Here is a 16,301-nt window from a genome sequence, read left to right as displayed (position 1 = left end):
CAGTACCCTCCACCTGTCCTGTATATATACACTGCACATTACCACTCCTCCTGTATATATACACTGCACAGTACCACTCCTCCTGTATATATACACTGCACAGTACCACTCCTCCTGTATATATACACTGCACAGTACCACTCCTCCTGTATATACACTGCACAGTACCCTCCACCTGTCCTGTATATATACACTGCACAGTACCATTCCTCCTGCCAATCCTGTTCCTGTCCTGTTCTCGGATAGGCGACATTGGTCTTTGGGAGGGTTAATATTGGTTTATTATTTTCAGGAATACTATGGGAAAATAAAATATATATATATATTGGAAAACACATTTAAATGGATTATACCAAGTAATCCCCTTTCCCGAGAACTTTGTAGTTGCTGGGGTCCGACCGCTGGGACCCCCATGATCTTGAGAACCGGCGCTCTAAAGAAGCGATCAATCGTGGGCACTATGGCGACATTCACACATAGCTCTTCAAATAACGCCTTTAAGAGGAGCGTTGAAGGGCACAACACAGTATAGGAAAATCCACTGATCGGGTGTAGGGGGAGTGTTAAGGTACCGTCACACTCAGCGACGCTGCAGCGATATAGACAACGAGCCGATCGCTGCAGCGTCGCTGTTTAGGTTGCTGTAGAGACGTCAAACACAGCAGCTCCACAATGATGCAAGAGCGATCCTGTGACGTAATGGTGACTCATTTATCGTTCTCACAGGTCGTTAGCTCCATGTAAAACATTGCTGACATCGTTGCTTTTGATGTCAAACATGACGATACACGCCGACCTGACGACCAAATAAAGTTCTGGACTTCTAGCTCCGACCAGCGATGGCACAGCGGGATCCAGATCGCTGCTGCGTGTCAAACACGACGAGATCGCTATCCAGGACGCTACAACGTCACGGATCGCTAGCGATATCGTTGTAAAGTTGCTGAGTGTGAAGGTACCTTTATAGTCTGTGGGCTGGTGGGGTTTGTGTGGCATTGCTCCTTTTTTGTCCCAGTCCGGCCCTGGACAGCTCTGCAGGGAGGCTGCCATACTTTGTACTGGTTTTACTCCCTGCATATTGTGGGGCAGCTGAAGGGTTCAGGTAGCAGTGTCATCGCCCTGTGTTGTTCTGTAGCCCACATCCCCACACTGACTATATACAGTGGGCAACTAAGGGGTAGACAGCAGTTCCTTATGAATAGTAGGGTCAGTGGGTAAATGTGTCTACCTGTTTTACAATGGTATGGCCCAAATGTGAGCTGAGGTAAAACATTGCCAGAAGCTAAGAGGGACCAAACTTTCTTCTCTCTAGCCTCTGACATGTCCATACACAGGCACTAATGCCCTCACACTTCTGCCAGTATGTACTGCCGTGTGTGTGAATTGAATACAGTATACCCTTAAGAGATCCCTCAATTTGTACCATTAATCTATATCTATATATATATATATGTATATTTCTTCAAAATAGCAGGTGACCGGTGACCAGGGTGTACTGTAAAAGCAACAGCGAAAACCACTGTGATTCGGGAGACCCAAAGAGCTGAAACCACCTTAAATACAGAAAACCACCAGAAAGTTTTGAAGCTTTGGGAATCGTTTGAATAAGCCTTTATTTCTAGAATTGGCAAAAATATTAAAAAATATATATAAAAAACTTGTAAATATTATAAAATTTATATAAACATGTATATGAAACCACCGCAGGAGCAGGATAAAAAATACCCATATACAGTATTGTTCCCCAATATATATATAAAAATAATATATATATAAAAAATCCCTTATATCTTCATTTGATCGCACTGTGTGCTTAATAAAGTGCAAAAAGTGCAATAAAAAACAAAGTAAAGAAAATCAATTATTGAACATTATATCTGTGAAAAATCATGCCATTATTTCATAATAGTGTGCAAAATACGCAATAGCAGCTATAAACTAAATCAAAACCGTGAGAAAGGAGATTCTAAAAAAAGAAGAGCAAGTGCACCATATCAGAAGATATTTTTATATATATAATTAGCACCATATATCATAAAAGTGCCTCCGTGCCTAGTGCCTGGATCAGTGTGAAGATAATGGACAAATGTCCACTGACAGCGGTATAGTACTGCAGTATTATCGCCGCTACAAATACCTGGGGTTGTATAGGGTCCTGAACCTGCGGGCGCCCGACGCGCGTTTCGGAATTATTCCTTCGTCAGGGGGTGCTCTAGAGTGAATATGAGCTATTTTTATAGTGGGGACATACCAGACGCTGAGGTCCGAATGTATTTGGCGCGTGCGCGGTCAGGAGGTCCGCAACTTCCGGTCTCCTCGTCACATGGCCGGCCGCACAGGAACGGAGTAACCGGCGTAACCTAGCAACCATGGACTCAGAGAGCCGGAACTCAAAGACACAGACCGCGCATGCGCACCACCGGGACCACAGTGTGGGAAGAGAAATACACATCGATAGTGCGGTGTTAATAATAGTACAGGACTCACTGTTGCTACTTGATTTTTTGCAGGTGACTACAAAGACCAGGGAAATTAATCTATATCATATACCTTGTACCTATGCATATTATATTGGGGATTATAAACTAAAATTATGCGTATATTATACGCATATATATACATCAATGTGACCTATATCATTATTGATGCTCTATTGCCACCCAACTTTCTGCACAATATCATGAGAGCACAGGAGATTGAAAAGTATAAAGGATTTTTTCTTTGTATTAAATTAAGGGGAACAAGGTAACAGAAAAAAATAATAATAATAAATAATAAATAAATAAATTATATCCAATACTCGGCAACTATGTATAATACAGTGGAGATTATATGCTTAGACAATGTCATAGTTATATATAGATATAAATAGTGCATATATCTCCACTGACAACAGATTCCAATATACTATGATAGTAAAAGAGACACAACTAATGTAGCTATAAAAGTCCTTAATAGATATGAAATAAATACGGAAGTCCTCTTCAATCCTTTACTTCTATCTTCTGTTTTTCATTTCAGATTCACGGATTCCATCAAATGATGCCACGCTCCCTGGTCCGAGCCTCCAGCAAAATAAACAGGAGCACCACACAAAAAGCTCACATCCGCCCATGGTAAGTGAAATCAAACTAAAATCAAAATCAATAAAACATTTTTTTAAAAGGTTAAAAACACATCATATCCAGATGATAAAAACGGAATAAAAGATTACACAACGGTTTACAAAAAAGGTACAAAGCTAAGATTCTCATTTAGCCCATTAGGTGATACCGTATTAAGGGTCCATATCCATTTCGTTTCTTTTCTTGCTAATGCCATACTCACCTCACCACCTCTCTCATTCGTTTGCATCATTTCTATGCCGGTTACTCTCAACAAAGAGGCATCACATTCATGATATAATTTAAAATGTTTCGGGATAGTTTTTAAAACCGATATATCTTTTGCTTCCTTGGCATCCAAGATTCCCAAAACATGTTCTCTGGTGCGTACTTTAACCCCTTCCCGACATGTGACGGAATAGTACGTCACATGTCGGGACCCCCGCTTTGATGTGCGCTCCGGCGGTGAGCGCACATCAAAGTCGCGACATGTCAGCTGTTTTTTACAGCTGACATGTGTGCGCAATAGCGGCGGGTGAAATCGCGATCACCCGCCGCTATTAACTAGTTAAATGCCGCTGTCAAACTCAGACAGCGGCATTTAACTACCGCATCCGGCCGTGCGGCCGGATATGAGCGCATCGCCGACCCCCGTCACATGATCGGAGGTCGGCGATGCTTGTACATTGTAACCATAGAGGTCCTGGAGACCTCTATGGTTACTGATCGCCGGTGGCTGTGAGCGCCCCCCTGTGGTCGGCGCTCACAGCACACCTGCATTTTAGCTACATAACAGCGATCTGATGATCGCTGTTATGTAGCAGAGCCGATCGGGCTGTGCCTGCTTCTAGCCTCCCATGGAGGCTATAGAAGCATGGTAAAAGTTAAAAAAAAAAGTTGAAAAAAATGTGAAAAAAATAAAAAAAATATAAAAGTTTAAATCACCCCCCTTTCGCCCCAATCAAAATAAATCAATTAAAAAAAAACCCAACCTACACATATTTGGTATCGCCGCGTTCAGAATCGCCCGATCTATCAATAAAAAAAAAGCATTAACCTGATCGCTAAACGGCGTAATGAAAAAAAAAATCGAAACGCCAGATTTACGTTTTTTTGGTCGCCACGACATTGCATTAAAATGCAATAACGGGCGATCAAAAGAACATATCTGCACCAAAATGCTATCATTAAAAATGCCAGCTCGGCACGCAAAAAATAAGCCCTCACCCGACCCCAGATCACGAAAAATGGAGACGCTACGGGTATCGGAAAATGGCGCAATTTTATTTATTTATTTTTTTGCAAAGTTTGGAATTTTTTTTCACCACTTAGGTAAAAAAGAACCTAGTCATGTTAGGTGTCTATGAACTCGTACTGACCTGGAGAATCATAATGGCAGGTCAGTTTTAGCATTTAGTGAACCTAGCAAAATAGGCAAGCAAAAAACAAGTGTGGGATTGCACTTTTTTTGCAATTTCACTGCACTTGGAATTTTTTTCCCGTTTTCTAGTACACGACATGGTAAAACCAATGATGTCGTTCAAAAGTACAACTCGTCCCGCAAAAAATAAGCCCTCACATGGCCAAATTGACAGAAAAATAAAAAAGTTATGGCTCTGGGAAGGAGGGGAGCGAAAAACGAAAACGGAAAAACGGAAAAAGCTCCAGGGGTGAAGGGGTTAAGTTGTCTAGTTGTCATACCCACATACACCAGAGAACATGGGCAAGTGGCATGATATATCACGGCTTTGGAGGTGCAGGTGATAGCCTGTTTAATTTTGTATGTGGTAGTACCATTATAGTTGCAAAATATATCAGTTCTATTGATATTACTACAAGCGACACAGTGGCCACAAGGTTTGCAACCAGGTACTACCTTAGTATTTGTAAGGAACGATGGAATTTCAGAGTTGTAAGCGTAATGACTTTTAACTAATTGGTCCTTCAAATTTTTTGATCTACGGTAGGTTATGTTGCATGTCTCACCAATGTATTGAGTTAAAACAGGATCGGATTTTAGGATTGCCCATGATTTATTTATATATGTTTTCATTAATTCTGTCTGGCCATGATACTGTGTGATGTATCTGACTATTCTATTTGATTTATGAGGTTTACTCCCATAAAGTGCTTGATGTCTTGATATGTGCTTGGCACGATTGTACCCCTTTTTAACTGAACGTTTGCTGTATCCCCTTTCTAGAAATCTTTCTTTAAGGTCCAAAGCTTGTTTATCAAAATCCGCCTCATTCGTACAGATCCTTCGTAGGCGCAGGAATTTAACTCAATACATTGGTGAGACATGCAACATAACCTACCGTAGATCAAAAAATTTGAAGGACCAATTAGTTAAAAGTCATTACGCTTACAACTCTGAAATTCCATCGTTCCTTACAAATACTAAGGTAGTACCTGGTTGCAAACCTTGTGGCCACTGTGTCGCTTGTAGTAATATCAATAGAACTGATATATTTTGCAACTATAATGGTACTACCACATACAAAATTAAACAGGCTATCACCTGCACCTCCAAAGCCGTGATATATCATGCCACTTGCCCATGTTCTCTGGTGTATGTGGGTATGACAACTAGACAACTTAAAGTACGCACCAGAGAACATGTTTTGGGAATCTTGGATGCCAAGGAAGCAAAAGATATATCGGTTTTAAAAACTATCCCGAAACATTTTAAATTATATCATGAATGTGATGCCTCTTTGTTGAGAGTAACCGGCATAGAAATGATGCAAACGAATGAGAGAGGTGGTGAGGTGAGTATGGCATTAGCAAGAAAAGAAACGAAATGGATATGGACCCTTAATACGGTATCACCTAATGGGCTAAATGAGAATCTTAGCTTTGTACCTTTTTTGTAAACCGTTGTGTAATCTTTTATTCCGTTTTTATCATCTGGATATGATGTGTTTTTAACCTTTTAAAAAAATGTTTTATTGATTTTGATTTTAGTTTGATTTCACTTACCATGGGCGGATGTGAGCTTTTTGTGTGGTGCTCCTGTTTATTTTGCTGGAGGCTCGGACCAGGGAGCGTGGCATCATTTGATGGAATCCGTGAATCTGAAATGAAAAACAGAAGATAGAAGTAAAGGATTGAAGAGGACTTCCGTATTTATTTCATATCTATTAAGGACTTTTATAGCTACATTAGTTGTGTCTCTTTTACTATCATAGTATATTGGAATCTGTTGTCAGTGGAGATATATGCACTATTTATATCTATATATAACTATGACATTGTCTAAGCATATAATCTCCACTGTATTATACATAGTTGCCGAGTATTGGATATAATTTATTTATTTATTATTTATTATTATTATTTTTTTCTGTTACCTTGTTCCCCTTAATTTAATACAAAGAAAAAATCCTTTATACTTTTCAATCTCCTGTGCTCTCATGATATTGTGCAGAAAGTTGGGTGGCAATAGAGCATCAATAATGATATAGGTCACATTGATGTATATATATGCGTATAATATACGCATAATTATAGTTTATAATCCCCAATATAATATGCATAGGTACAAGGTATATGATATAGATTAATTTCCCTGGTCTTTGTAGTCACCTGCAAAAAATCAAGTAGCAACAGTGAGTCCTGTACTATTATTAACACCGCACTATCGATGTGTATTTCTCTTCCCACACTGTGGTCCCGGTGGTGCGCATGCGCGGTCTGTGTCTTTGAGTTCCGGCTCTCTGAGTCCATGGTTGCTAGGTTACGCCGGTTACTCCGTTCCTGTGCGGCCGGCCATGTGACGAGGAGACCGGAAGTTGCGGACCTCCTGACCGCGCACGCGCCAAATACATTCGGACCTCAGCGTCTGGTATGTCCCCACTATAAAAATAGCTCATATTCACTCTAGAGCACCCCCTGACGAAGGAATAATTCCGAAACGCGCGTCGGGCGCCCGCAGGTTCAGGACCCTATACAACCCCAGGTATTTGTAGCGGCGATAATACTGCAGTACTATACCGCTGTCAGTGGACATTTGTCCATTATCTTCACACTGATCCAGGCACTAGGCACGGAGGCACTTTTATGATATATGGTGCTAATTATATATATAAAAATATCTTCTGATATGGTGCACTTGCTCTTCTTTTTTTAGAATCTCCTTTCTCACGGTTTTGATTTAGTTTATAGCTGCTATTGCGTATTTTGCACACTATTATGAAATAATGGCATGATTTTTCACAGATATAATGTTCAATAATTGATTTTCTTTACTTTGTTTTTTATTGCACTTTTTGCACTTTATTAAGCACACAGTGCGATCAAATGAAGATATAAGGGATTTTTTATATATATATTATTTTTATATATATATTGGGGAACAATACTGTATATGGGTATTTTTTATCCTGCTCCTGCGGTGGTTTCATATACATGTTTATATAAATTTTATAATATTTACAAGTTTTTTATATATATTTTTTAATATTTTTGCCAATTCTAGAAATAAAGGCTTATTCAAACGATTCCCAAAGCTTCAAAACTTTCTGGTGGTTTTCTGTATTTAAGGTGGTTTCAGCTCTTTGGGTCTGCCGTGTGTGTGGCAGTAGTTTTTCTAATAGTCTTATCACACCTGTCTGCCTTACTTCCTTGAGGAGGGACGGGAACCAAAGTTGACGTGTTCTAATATTGAAATCCCATTTCCCAGCTCTGGAAATTCACCACTTACGGTTGGAGGATTGGCAGTGATTGCATGGTTTAGAGGAGCACACTTCCATTTATAAGGGGTTGTCCCCGTCAGGCTGGGTTTACTGGAGGGATACCCTCCGCGAGGCTGGAGGTTGTGGTGCGTATACAGAATGTAAACTTCACTCTTGTGAACCCAGCCTACAACTAATTATGTAATGGTGCATGTATTACTAATGCAGATGACGTTTGCGTGTGTCGCCATTTCTAATTCATCTATATATTTTACTATATTATACTGCTCTGTAGTAAGCTCCGTTCTGCGCCCATATGTCTGTAGTAAGCTCCGTTCTGCTCCCATATGTCTGTAGTAAGCTCCGTTCTGCTCCCATATCTCTGCAGTAAGCTCTGTTCTGCTCCTATATCTCTATAGGAAGCTCTGTTCTGCTCCAATATCTCTGTAGTAAGCTCGGTTCTGCTCCCATATCTCTGTAGTAAGCTCGGTTCTGCTCCCATATCTCTGTAGTAAGCTCGGTTCTGCTCCCATATCTATGCAGCAAGCTCAGTTCTGTTCCCATATCTCTGTACCAGCCTGTTTTTAAAGCCTGTTATGTCTGCTGCTTTAATGCAATGGCCAGAGGTAAGCAGGGAAAAGGAGGGCCACCGCAACTCGAGGGCCACTGCCTTGTGATTTCCCCCCAGGCTGAAAAGTGCCAGCCAGCCCCTGGGCACATGCCCCTTTGCAACCCGGCCCAGTCCGCGCCTGGACCCATACTTCTTTGATCATTGTCCAAGTGGGGACTTTTAAATGTTTAATTGTTTTGTATCTGGTGGTTTTCAATTAATAAAATATATTTTTGTATTGTATTCTATTTGGTGATCCCGTTTTTATGCATATGCCTTTTTCTCTACTCTTTGTTATGACTTTTTTTTTTGTAATTTTTCACGGTGTACATTTTATGGTAAAAATGATCTTGTAATAGGATTATGCTCATCAGCACGATTATGGCAGTACCCAAGATGTTCAGTTTCGGTGATAGAAAAAGAAAAAAACAGATGTTTGCCACAACAAAAAAATGTTTGCGGTTGTGTCATTTTCCGAAACACGTGACATTTTTATTTTTCCATCATTGGTGCTGGGTGAGAGCTTATTTTTTGCGGCGGAAGATGACATCCTTATTGATACCTATTTGGGATAGATGTGACATTTTGGTCGCTTGTTTCAGCATTTTTGTGGTATTGCAGCAACGGAAAAAAATAATTTTGGCATTGTTGAATTATTTTTATGTTTATGGTGTTTATCATTCGCATTAATTATTTTTAGATCTTGATAGATCTGACTTTTCTGAATGCGGTGATCCCACATATGTATATTTTTTATTTTTAATGGTGGAAAAGGGGATTCATTTGAACCTTTATGGGTTTCAATGTTTTTTTCATATTTTATTTTCCACTTGTTAGTCCCCTCAGGGCTCTTGAAGATGCTAACATCTGATCGCTTGTGCTATATGCAGCAATACGGGATAGCAGGATATATAATTATTAATATATAACTTTTAATCTAGATATTAAATACATAAACACACATTTAATACTTAAAAATTACAAAGCAACAGCACATGATATCTCCATATACGTACTGGGTGCCATGTACGCAGAGGTGTATCTAGGTTTTCTGGCACCCCGGCAAGAATTTAGTTTGGCTCCCCCCCAAAGCAAATATGTGATTTGTACACTTAGTCACGTGCCAACGAGCTGCTCTCCCTAATGCTTTCAATGTTCAGTGAAAAACTGAGAGAAGCAGGAACAGAAGCTCGTTGTCACAGGACCATAAGTATGAAAGTCGCATATGAGTGGTGTCCATGTGATGACTACTGGAACCTGCAGAGCTGAATCCTGACATTGCAGGCTACTCAATTATCACAACTAATGCACTGCACACTTTTAGGATTCTCTCTTGCCAGTGGATGGTAATGTCAGCACAAGCATGCGATTTGCATATTTCTGGCCACATTCCGACTAGACGTGCCCGGCCTCGCTCAGTTCATTTTCATTGAGTGAGGCCACAGATGTCTAGTCAGCACGTGACCACATGTAGGTAAATCACCAGCACCAGAGAATCCTGACAGCGTGCAGTGAGCACTGCGAGAATGACTGCAGACTCATCACAAACTTAGACAATCCCTTTAATGCTCCTAACATAAATAAAAACATGAGAATTAGTATCACAAATAACATTTACATCCAGGTACCTTATAGATGATATCATCTCTGGAGTCATTCTCCTTCTTTTCTTCATCTTGTCCAGACCCCATGATGAGTTTTCTAATCCACAGACTTTCGAAAATCTTCTCCCGTTTCCTGCAGAGAATCTCCACATGATGCCCTTAAAGATACATTTTATTCAGGAGCAGTATAATGACACTATCTGCCCTACGCTGAGTTCCTGAATTAATAATTGCCTATATTCCCTGCACAAAATGTGACCCCCACACTGTCCCACTTATCGTACATGCTCTTCACACTGACCTTTCCATACTGGGCCCCCTCTTCACCTGTCCTCTCACACTGTGTCCTCCCAACAGGACCCAGTCTTTATACTGTACCCCCTCATCACTGTCACCCTCCTTGGTATACTGTCCCCTCCTGGCTGTGCCCTTACACTTTCCATCCATGCTACGCTCCCACTAATCAGTCTCTATTCTGTTCCCACTCACTTTTCTCCCCCCATACAGTCTCCTCACATTGTTCCCTTCCCTCAAGAAGAGAGAGGCATTTCTGGGGCGGCTGGGTGCTGGTATTTATAGCCGAGGGGGGAGGGGGCAATATCCATGGTCCCTTCCTAGTATCTAGAAAAATGAAGGCAGCACTCCAATAGAAAAAATAAATGTGGTTTATTGGCCCATGTGCGACGTTTCAGTCCAGGATGTGGACCTTTCTCAAGCTGGTCCCTTCCTAGGCTATGAATATGAGCCTGCTGCTGTCTGCATAGCCTTTCTGGCTATAAATTATAGGGGGACCCCCCTATTTTAATAGCAGTAAAGGCTAAATATACAGCTGTGGGCTGATATTCATAGCCTGGGAAGCTCCATGGGTATTAACCCCTTCCCAGGCTACAAACATCGGTCCCCCAGTCGCTGGTTTTCCCTCTCTGGCGCAGAAAATTGTGCGGGAGCCCACGCCATTTTTTTTTTAATTAAACAGATATCGCGTTTAAGGCCAGGGTCAAACTTGTGAGAAACTCTCACGAGTCTCGTGCCTCAATACTTGGCACTGCAGCTGGCACTCGGACCGGAGCGTTCAGCTGCATAGAAATACATGCAGCCGCACGCTCCGCTCCCGAGTGCCGGTGGCAGTGTCGGATATTAAGATGCGAGACTCGTCCGAGTTTCTCGCATGTGTGATCCCAACCTAAATCTTTATGTACCATTTTATTATGTTTATTACTAAACATCGGGCTTGGTATTATCTATAGATATATCTATCTATTATCTGTTATCTACCCATTATCTATCTATCATCTATCTATAGATCTATCGTATCTATCGATATATCTATGTATTATCTATCTATCAATATATCTATCTAGCTATCTATAGATATACATCTATAGATACTGTATATATCTATAGACTAGATGGTGGCCCGATTCTAACGCATCGGGTATTCTAGAATATGTATGTAGTTTATTTATGAAGTTTTCAGAATAATGCAATTTATACACAGGATTTGGCCGGCCGTGACCAGTTAGCGAAGCGTGGTTCAAATTCTGCTCCAATTCGCGGGCTGACTGCAACTGTCGTTAATTGTTCGCGGCCTGGCGTGACCAATCAGTGAAGCCAGGGCCGGCTCCAGGTTTTTGAGGGCCCCGGGCGAAAGAGTCTCAGTGGGCCCCCCTCTTTAACACATACCACGATTCATGATGCACAGATACAGCAGAGAAATATAGCACAGCCAAGTAGCATATAACACAGCCCACGAAGTATATAACATAGCCACGTAGTATATAGCACATCCACGTAGTATATTGCCCAGCCATGTAGTGTATAGCACAGACAACATAGTAAATAGCACAGACACAGCATAGGTAGCATCAATAGTAAAAAGTTGGTCACACAGGGTTAATAGCAGTGTTAACGGACTGCGTTACACCGCGGCATAACGCGGTCCGTTAACGCTGCCATTAACCCTGTGTGAGCGCTGACTGGAGGGGAGTATGGAGTGGGCACTGACTGCAGGGAGCAGCCATTTCGCGGCCGCACTGTGCCCGGTGCTGACTGGTTGTAGCCGTTTGACCGCGACCAATCAGCGACTTGGGAATTCCGTGACAGACAGACAGAAAGACGGAAGTGTCCCTTAGACAATTATATAGTATAGCTATATATAGATATATCGATAGATAGATATATCGATAGATAGAACTATAGATAGGTGATAGATAAATACGATAGATAGATCTAACTATCTATCTATCTATCATCTATCTATTATCTATAGATCTATCTTTGCATCTATCTATAGCTATATCTATCTATTATCTATGGTCTATCTATTATCTATTTATAGATGTATCTATCTATCTGTGTTTGTAAACGTTATTCTTCAATGGAGTATGTAAAAGAAGAGGTTGGACAAGGAAATTACATCACAATTTTTTTTTGTATATCTTTACAAAAACACACACAATTCTGCATGAAAAAAATGCATGAAAAACGCATAAAAAATGCATAAAAAACGCAGGTGATCTGCCAGTGACCTCAGATGCACATTTGGTGCAGGTTTTACCTGCGTCAAATCGTGAGCAAATACTGAGCCATTCCTGACCGTGGAAACATACCCTAAGGCAGGGGTCCCCAACCCGTAGCTCGCGAGCCACATGTGGCTCGCCTGCTCCTGACATGTGGCTCGCCGAGGGTCACAGAAAAAAAGTCCCCAGGGAGCCGTCGGGGACATTGGCATGCTATGGTGCCGGCCCCGCGAGTGGACCCCCCCGCCTGCTCCGGGCCCCGACACTTGCAATACTTACCTCTCCCGGTTCCAGTGCTGCAGTGTCTTCCATCCTGTGACTGTGATGTTCTGGTCAGAAGGAGTGATGACGTCACCAGTGTGCACCCTCTGCCTGAGCAGTCACAGCACAGAGAGCAGGAAGACACTGAGGAGTCCAGAGCAAAGCAGCAGCAAGCAACGAGAGGTGAGTATTTCATTTTTTTATATATATATATTTGGAGCAATATATGGGGACCATCAGTAGGAGCCCATATATGGAGCATTATATGGCGCCAATAATATAGAGAGCATCTTATGGGGCCAATTTAATATGGAACATCTTAAGGGGCCAATTTAATATGGAACATCTTAAGGGGCCAATTTAATATGGAGCGTCTTATGGGGCCAATTTAATAGGGAGCATCTTATGGGGCCAATTCTATAGGGAGCATCTTATGGGGCCAAATTAATATGGAGCATCTTATGGGGCCCATTCAATAGGGTGCATCTTATGGGGCCAATTTAATAGGGAGCATCTTATGGGGCCAATTCTATATGGAGCATCTTATGGGGCCAATTCCATATGAGCATCTTATGGGGCCATTTCTATAGGGAGCATTTTATGGGGCCAATTCCATATGGAGCATCTTATGGGGCCAATTCCATATGGAGCAGAATATGGGGCCTATTCCATATGGAGCAGTATATGGGGCCTATTTCATATCGAGCAGAATATGGGGCCAATTCCATATGGAGCAGTATATGTTGCCAATTCCATATGAAGCAGTATATGGCCCAATTCCATATGGAGCAGTATATGGGGCCAATAATATATGAAGCATCTTATGGGACTGTTAAAGGGTTTTGACTTTTAAGATTGCTACTTCCAATAGGTGGCACTAGAGTTCAAGTCCTCTTTGACTAAGCAATTTGCATAACAATAATGTAAAATACATAAGGATGGAGTGAAAGTGAAAATCTGCATGTTATTATTTGTGCCTTCTCTAGGTTTTTCTATGACTATCTGCATTGTGGTTCTCGACCAACTTTCATAGCGGAATGTGGCTCTCAAGGTAAAAAAGGTTGGGGACCCCTGCCCTAAGGGTATGTTCCCAAGGTCAGTAAATGCTGCAGGTTGGACGCTGCATCCAGATGTTACAGCATAGTGGATGGGATTTGAAGAAATACCATCTCCACTATGTGTGCTGAGATGCCTCCGGCTTCTCTCCGGAGACGGACATGCGACGCGTCTTTCGAAACCGTAGCATGTCAATTTATCTTGCGGAGTCGCTCAGTCTCCGCAAGATAAATTCCCCAACCAGTGTATAAGGCGCGGTGATTCCGCATGTTTCAGTGAACACATATGCAATCACCTGTGTTCAAAAGCCGGCAGCGCTTTGGACGGAGCTGCCAGTTCCTGACCGTGGGAATGTACCCTTAGTAATCATTCTGTCCCCATCATTCTTCCCCAGCAGCTGTACAGAGCCCGAGAAACAAGCTCCAAACGACTTCAATATTGTCTATCATGCTCATTGAATGACCTGAACTCAGTACATGTAAATACAACCGAAATGTTTTAGAGTGATGGTGAAATATGTTAGCAGTTAGGGCATCATTTTAAATTTTTGCCCATGGCCCCACTGTGTCTAATACCAGCCCCACCTGTGTGGTCAGCTTCCCTCTCTGTTGGACCACAGCTTGTGTTGTCTCTGTCGAACTGCTTATAATGATCTCATGTTTCTTTTGCTTTGCTTTGCTGTTTTGCTTCTGTGCAGGTGTTTTTACTTCATTTGTTTAGTCCCATCACATCTCGGCAGGGACTATTTATACTCTCCTGGCACCTGCAGTTTTTGCTGACTATATTTCAAGACAGATGGATGTTTGGAGTCCCAGATCCCAAGTCAAGAATTATCTTGCTGATTTTCCTAGTCTATACAGGAACTTGTGGTGTGCAGGTTTAACATCTACCCTGGTTTGTTCATACACGTGCGAGTGTTAGGGCTCAGTCATAACAGCCGGCTTGTGACCGACGTTCATGGGAGGTCATGATTTTTGCCATACATAGCATGCTGAGGCATTGTTATGTATAGCACAGGAGGTCAGAAAACTGCAGCTTCAAGTCTCCTTTGGGGACTTTTAACCCTTTTACCACCCAGCCTCTTTTTACCTTCCTGACCAAGCCAAATTTTTCAATTCAGACCAGTGATGTCACGATGTGACTGACCCAGTATAAAACGACCCAACCGTAGCTCTGTCACGAATAACACAACAAACAAGGGAACACCGGGGACACAATTACAACGTTGGGCCCTTTTGGTAGGGACTGGGAGAATGGGCACCTCCTGCACTGGCCTGCAGGTGTGCCCTGATCTTGCTACCGTCCCTATAAGGGTTCTTTCAACCCATCGCCGACCAGGATGCCTAGTCCCTCACTTGCCCTGCACCTATCCCTAAGTAGGGAACTGGCAGGTGAGAGCACTGGTCCCACCGCTGCACTAATACAACACAGGGTAAGGAAAGACAGACAAGGTAAAGGAAAACAACACTTAATGCTGCAAGGCACAACACAGCGGGAAGAAACACCAGAAGAACAACTGTTCCCATCAAGCTCCTACTCCCAGCTTGGTCGCTGAAGAATGAACTAACACCGACAGTCAGCTGATGAACCAGGTGACCCCTTAAAGGATGGAGGGAGTGGTCACCACCAACATCAGCTGACCCAGCAGCAATGCAATGCAATAACACCAGCAGCCAACCTCTTGTGGAAGCACTTCAGGGGACCCCATTATAAGACTATATCATTGTACAAAGGTTAAAGGATGAAGACTGGGTTTGACTGGAATCTGCAAAACAATGTCTAGTGCCTTTTCTGTCCTAGGTAGCCTTTTTGAACCTGTATCCTCTGTAAGACGCAGCACTTTAGTGGAATTAAATTAATCGCAGAATATGATGGTGCTATGGAAATAAAAAATTATTATCATTCCAATATATTAAGAAGATAAAAACTTTGATGAGAGTGCTTTTTCAAGAGCAGGAGGAGATGATCTGATTTTTGTAGGAGGTGTTTCCGTAAAACTTGCATTTTATTCTTTGAGATCCCTGGTGTTTGTTTGCATAGCCATTGTGTTAGCCACTGATCATAATATCTGCCTGTCTAAAGGTACCGTTACACTAAACGACTTACCAACGATCACGACCAGCGATACGATCGTTGGTAAGTCGTTGTGTGGTCGCTGGGGAGCTGTCACACAGACAGCTCTCTCCAGTGACCAACGATCAGGGGAACGACTTCGGCATCGTTGAAACTGTCTTCAACGATGCCAAAGTCCCCCTGCAGCACCCGGGTAACCAGAGTAAACATCGGGTTACTAAGCGCAGGGCCGCGCTTAGTAACCCGATATTTACCCTGGTTACCATTGTAAAAGTTAAAAAAAAACACTGCATACTCACCTTTTGATGTCTGTCACGTCCCCCGCCGGCGGCTTCCCTGCACTGAATGTATCAGCGCCGGCCGGCCGTAAAGCAGAGCACAGCGGTGACGTCACCGCT

At 42.2% G+C, this 16,301-nt stretch overlaps 1 protein-coding gene across 1 annotated transcript in view; it reads left to right on the top strand.

Moving 5' to 3' along the window:
* The window catches only part of LOC143773576 (uncharacterized), a 182,900-nt gene that overhangs the window by 4,179 nt on the left and 162,420 nt on the right, over nt 1-16,301 (top strand). The window lies entirely within an intron of this gene.

Source organism: Ranitomeya variabilis, chromosome 5 (assembly GCF_051348905.1).
Source record: "Ranitomeya variabilis isolate aRanVar5 chromosome 5, aRanVar5.hap1, whole genome shotgun sequence".
NCBI classification, from domain to species: domain Eukaryota; kingdom Metazoa; phylum Chordata; class Amphibia; order Anura; family Dendrobatidae; genus Ranitomeya; species Ranitomeya variabilis.
Note: the sequence above shows the minus strand (reverse complement) of the source record. Positions and strands in the feature narration are given on the sequence as shown.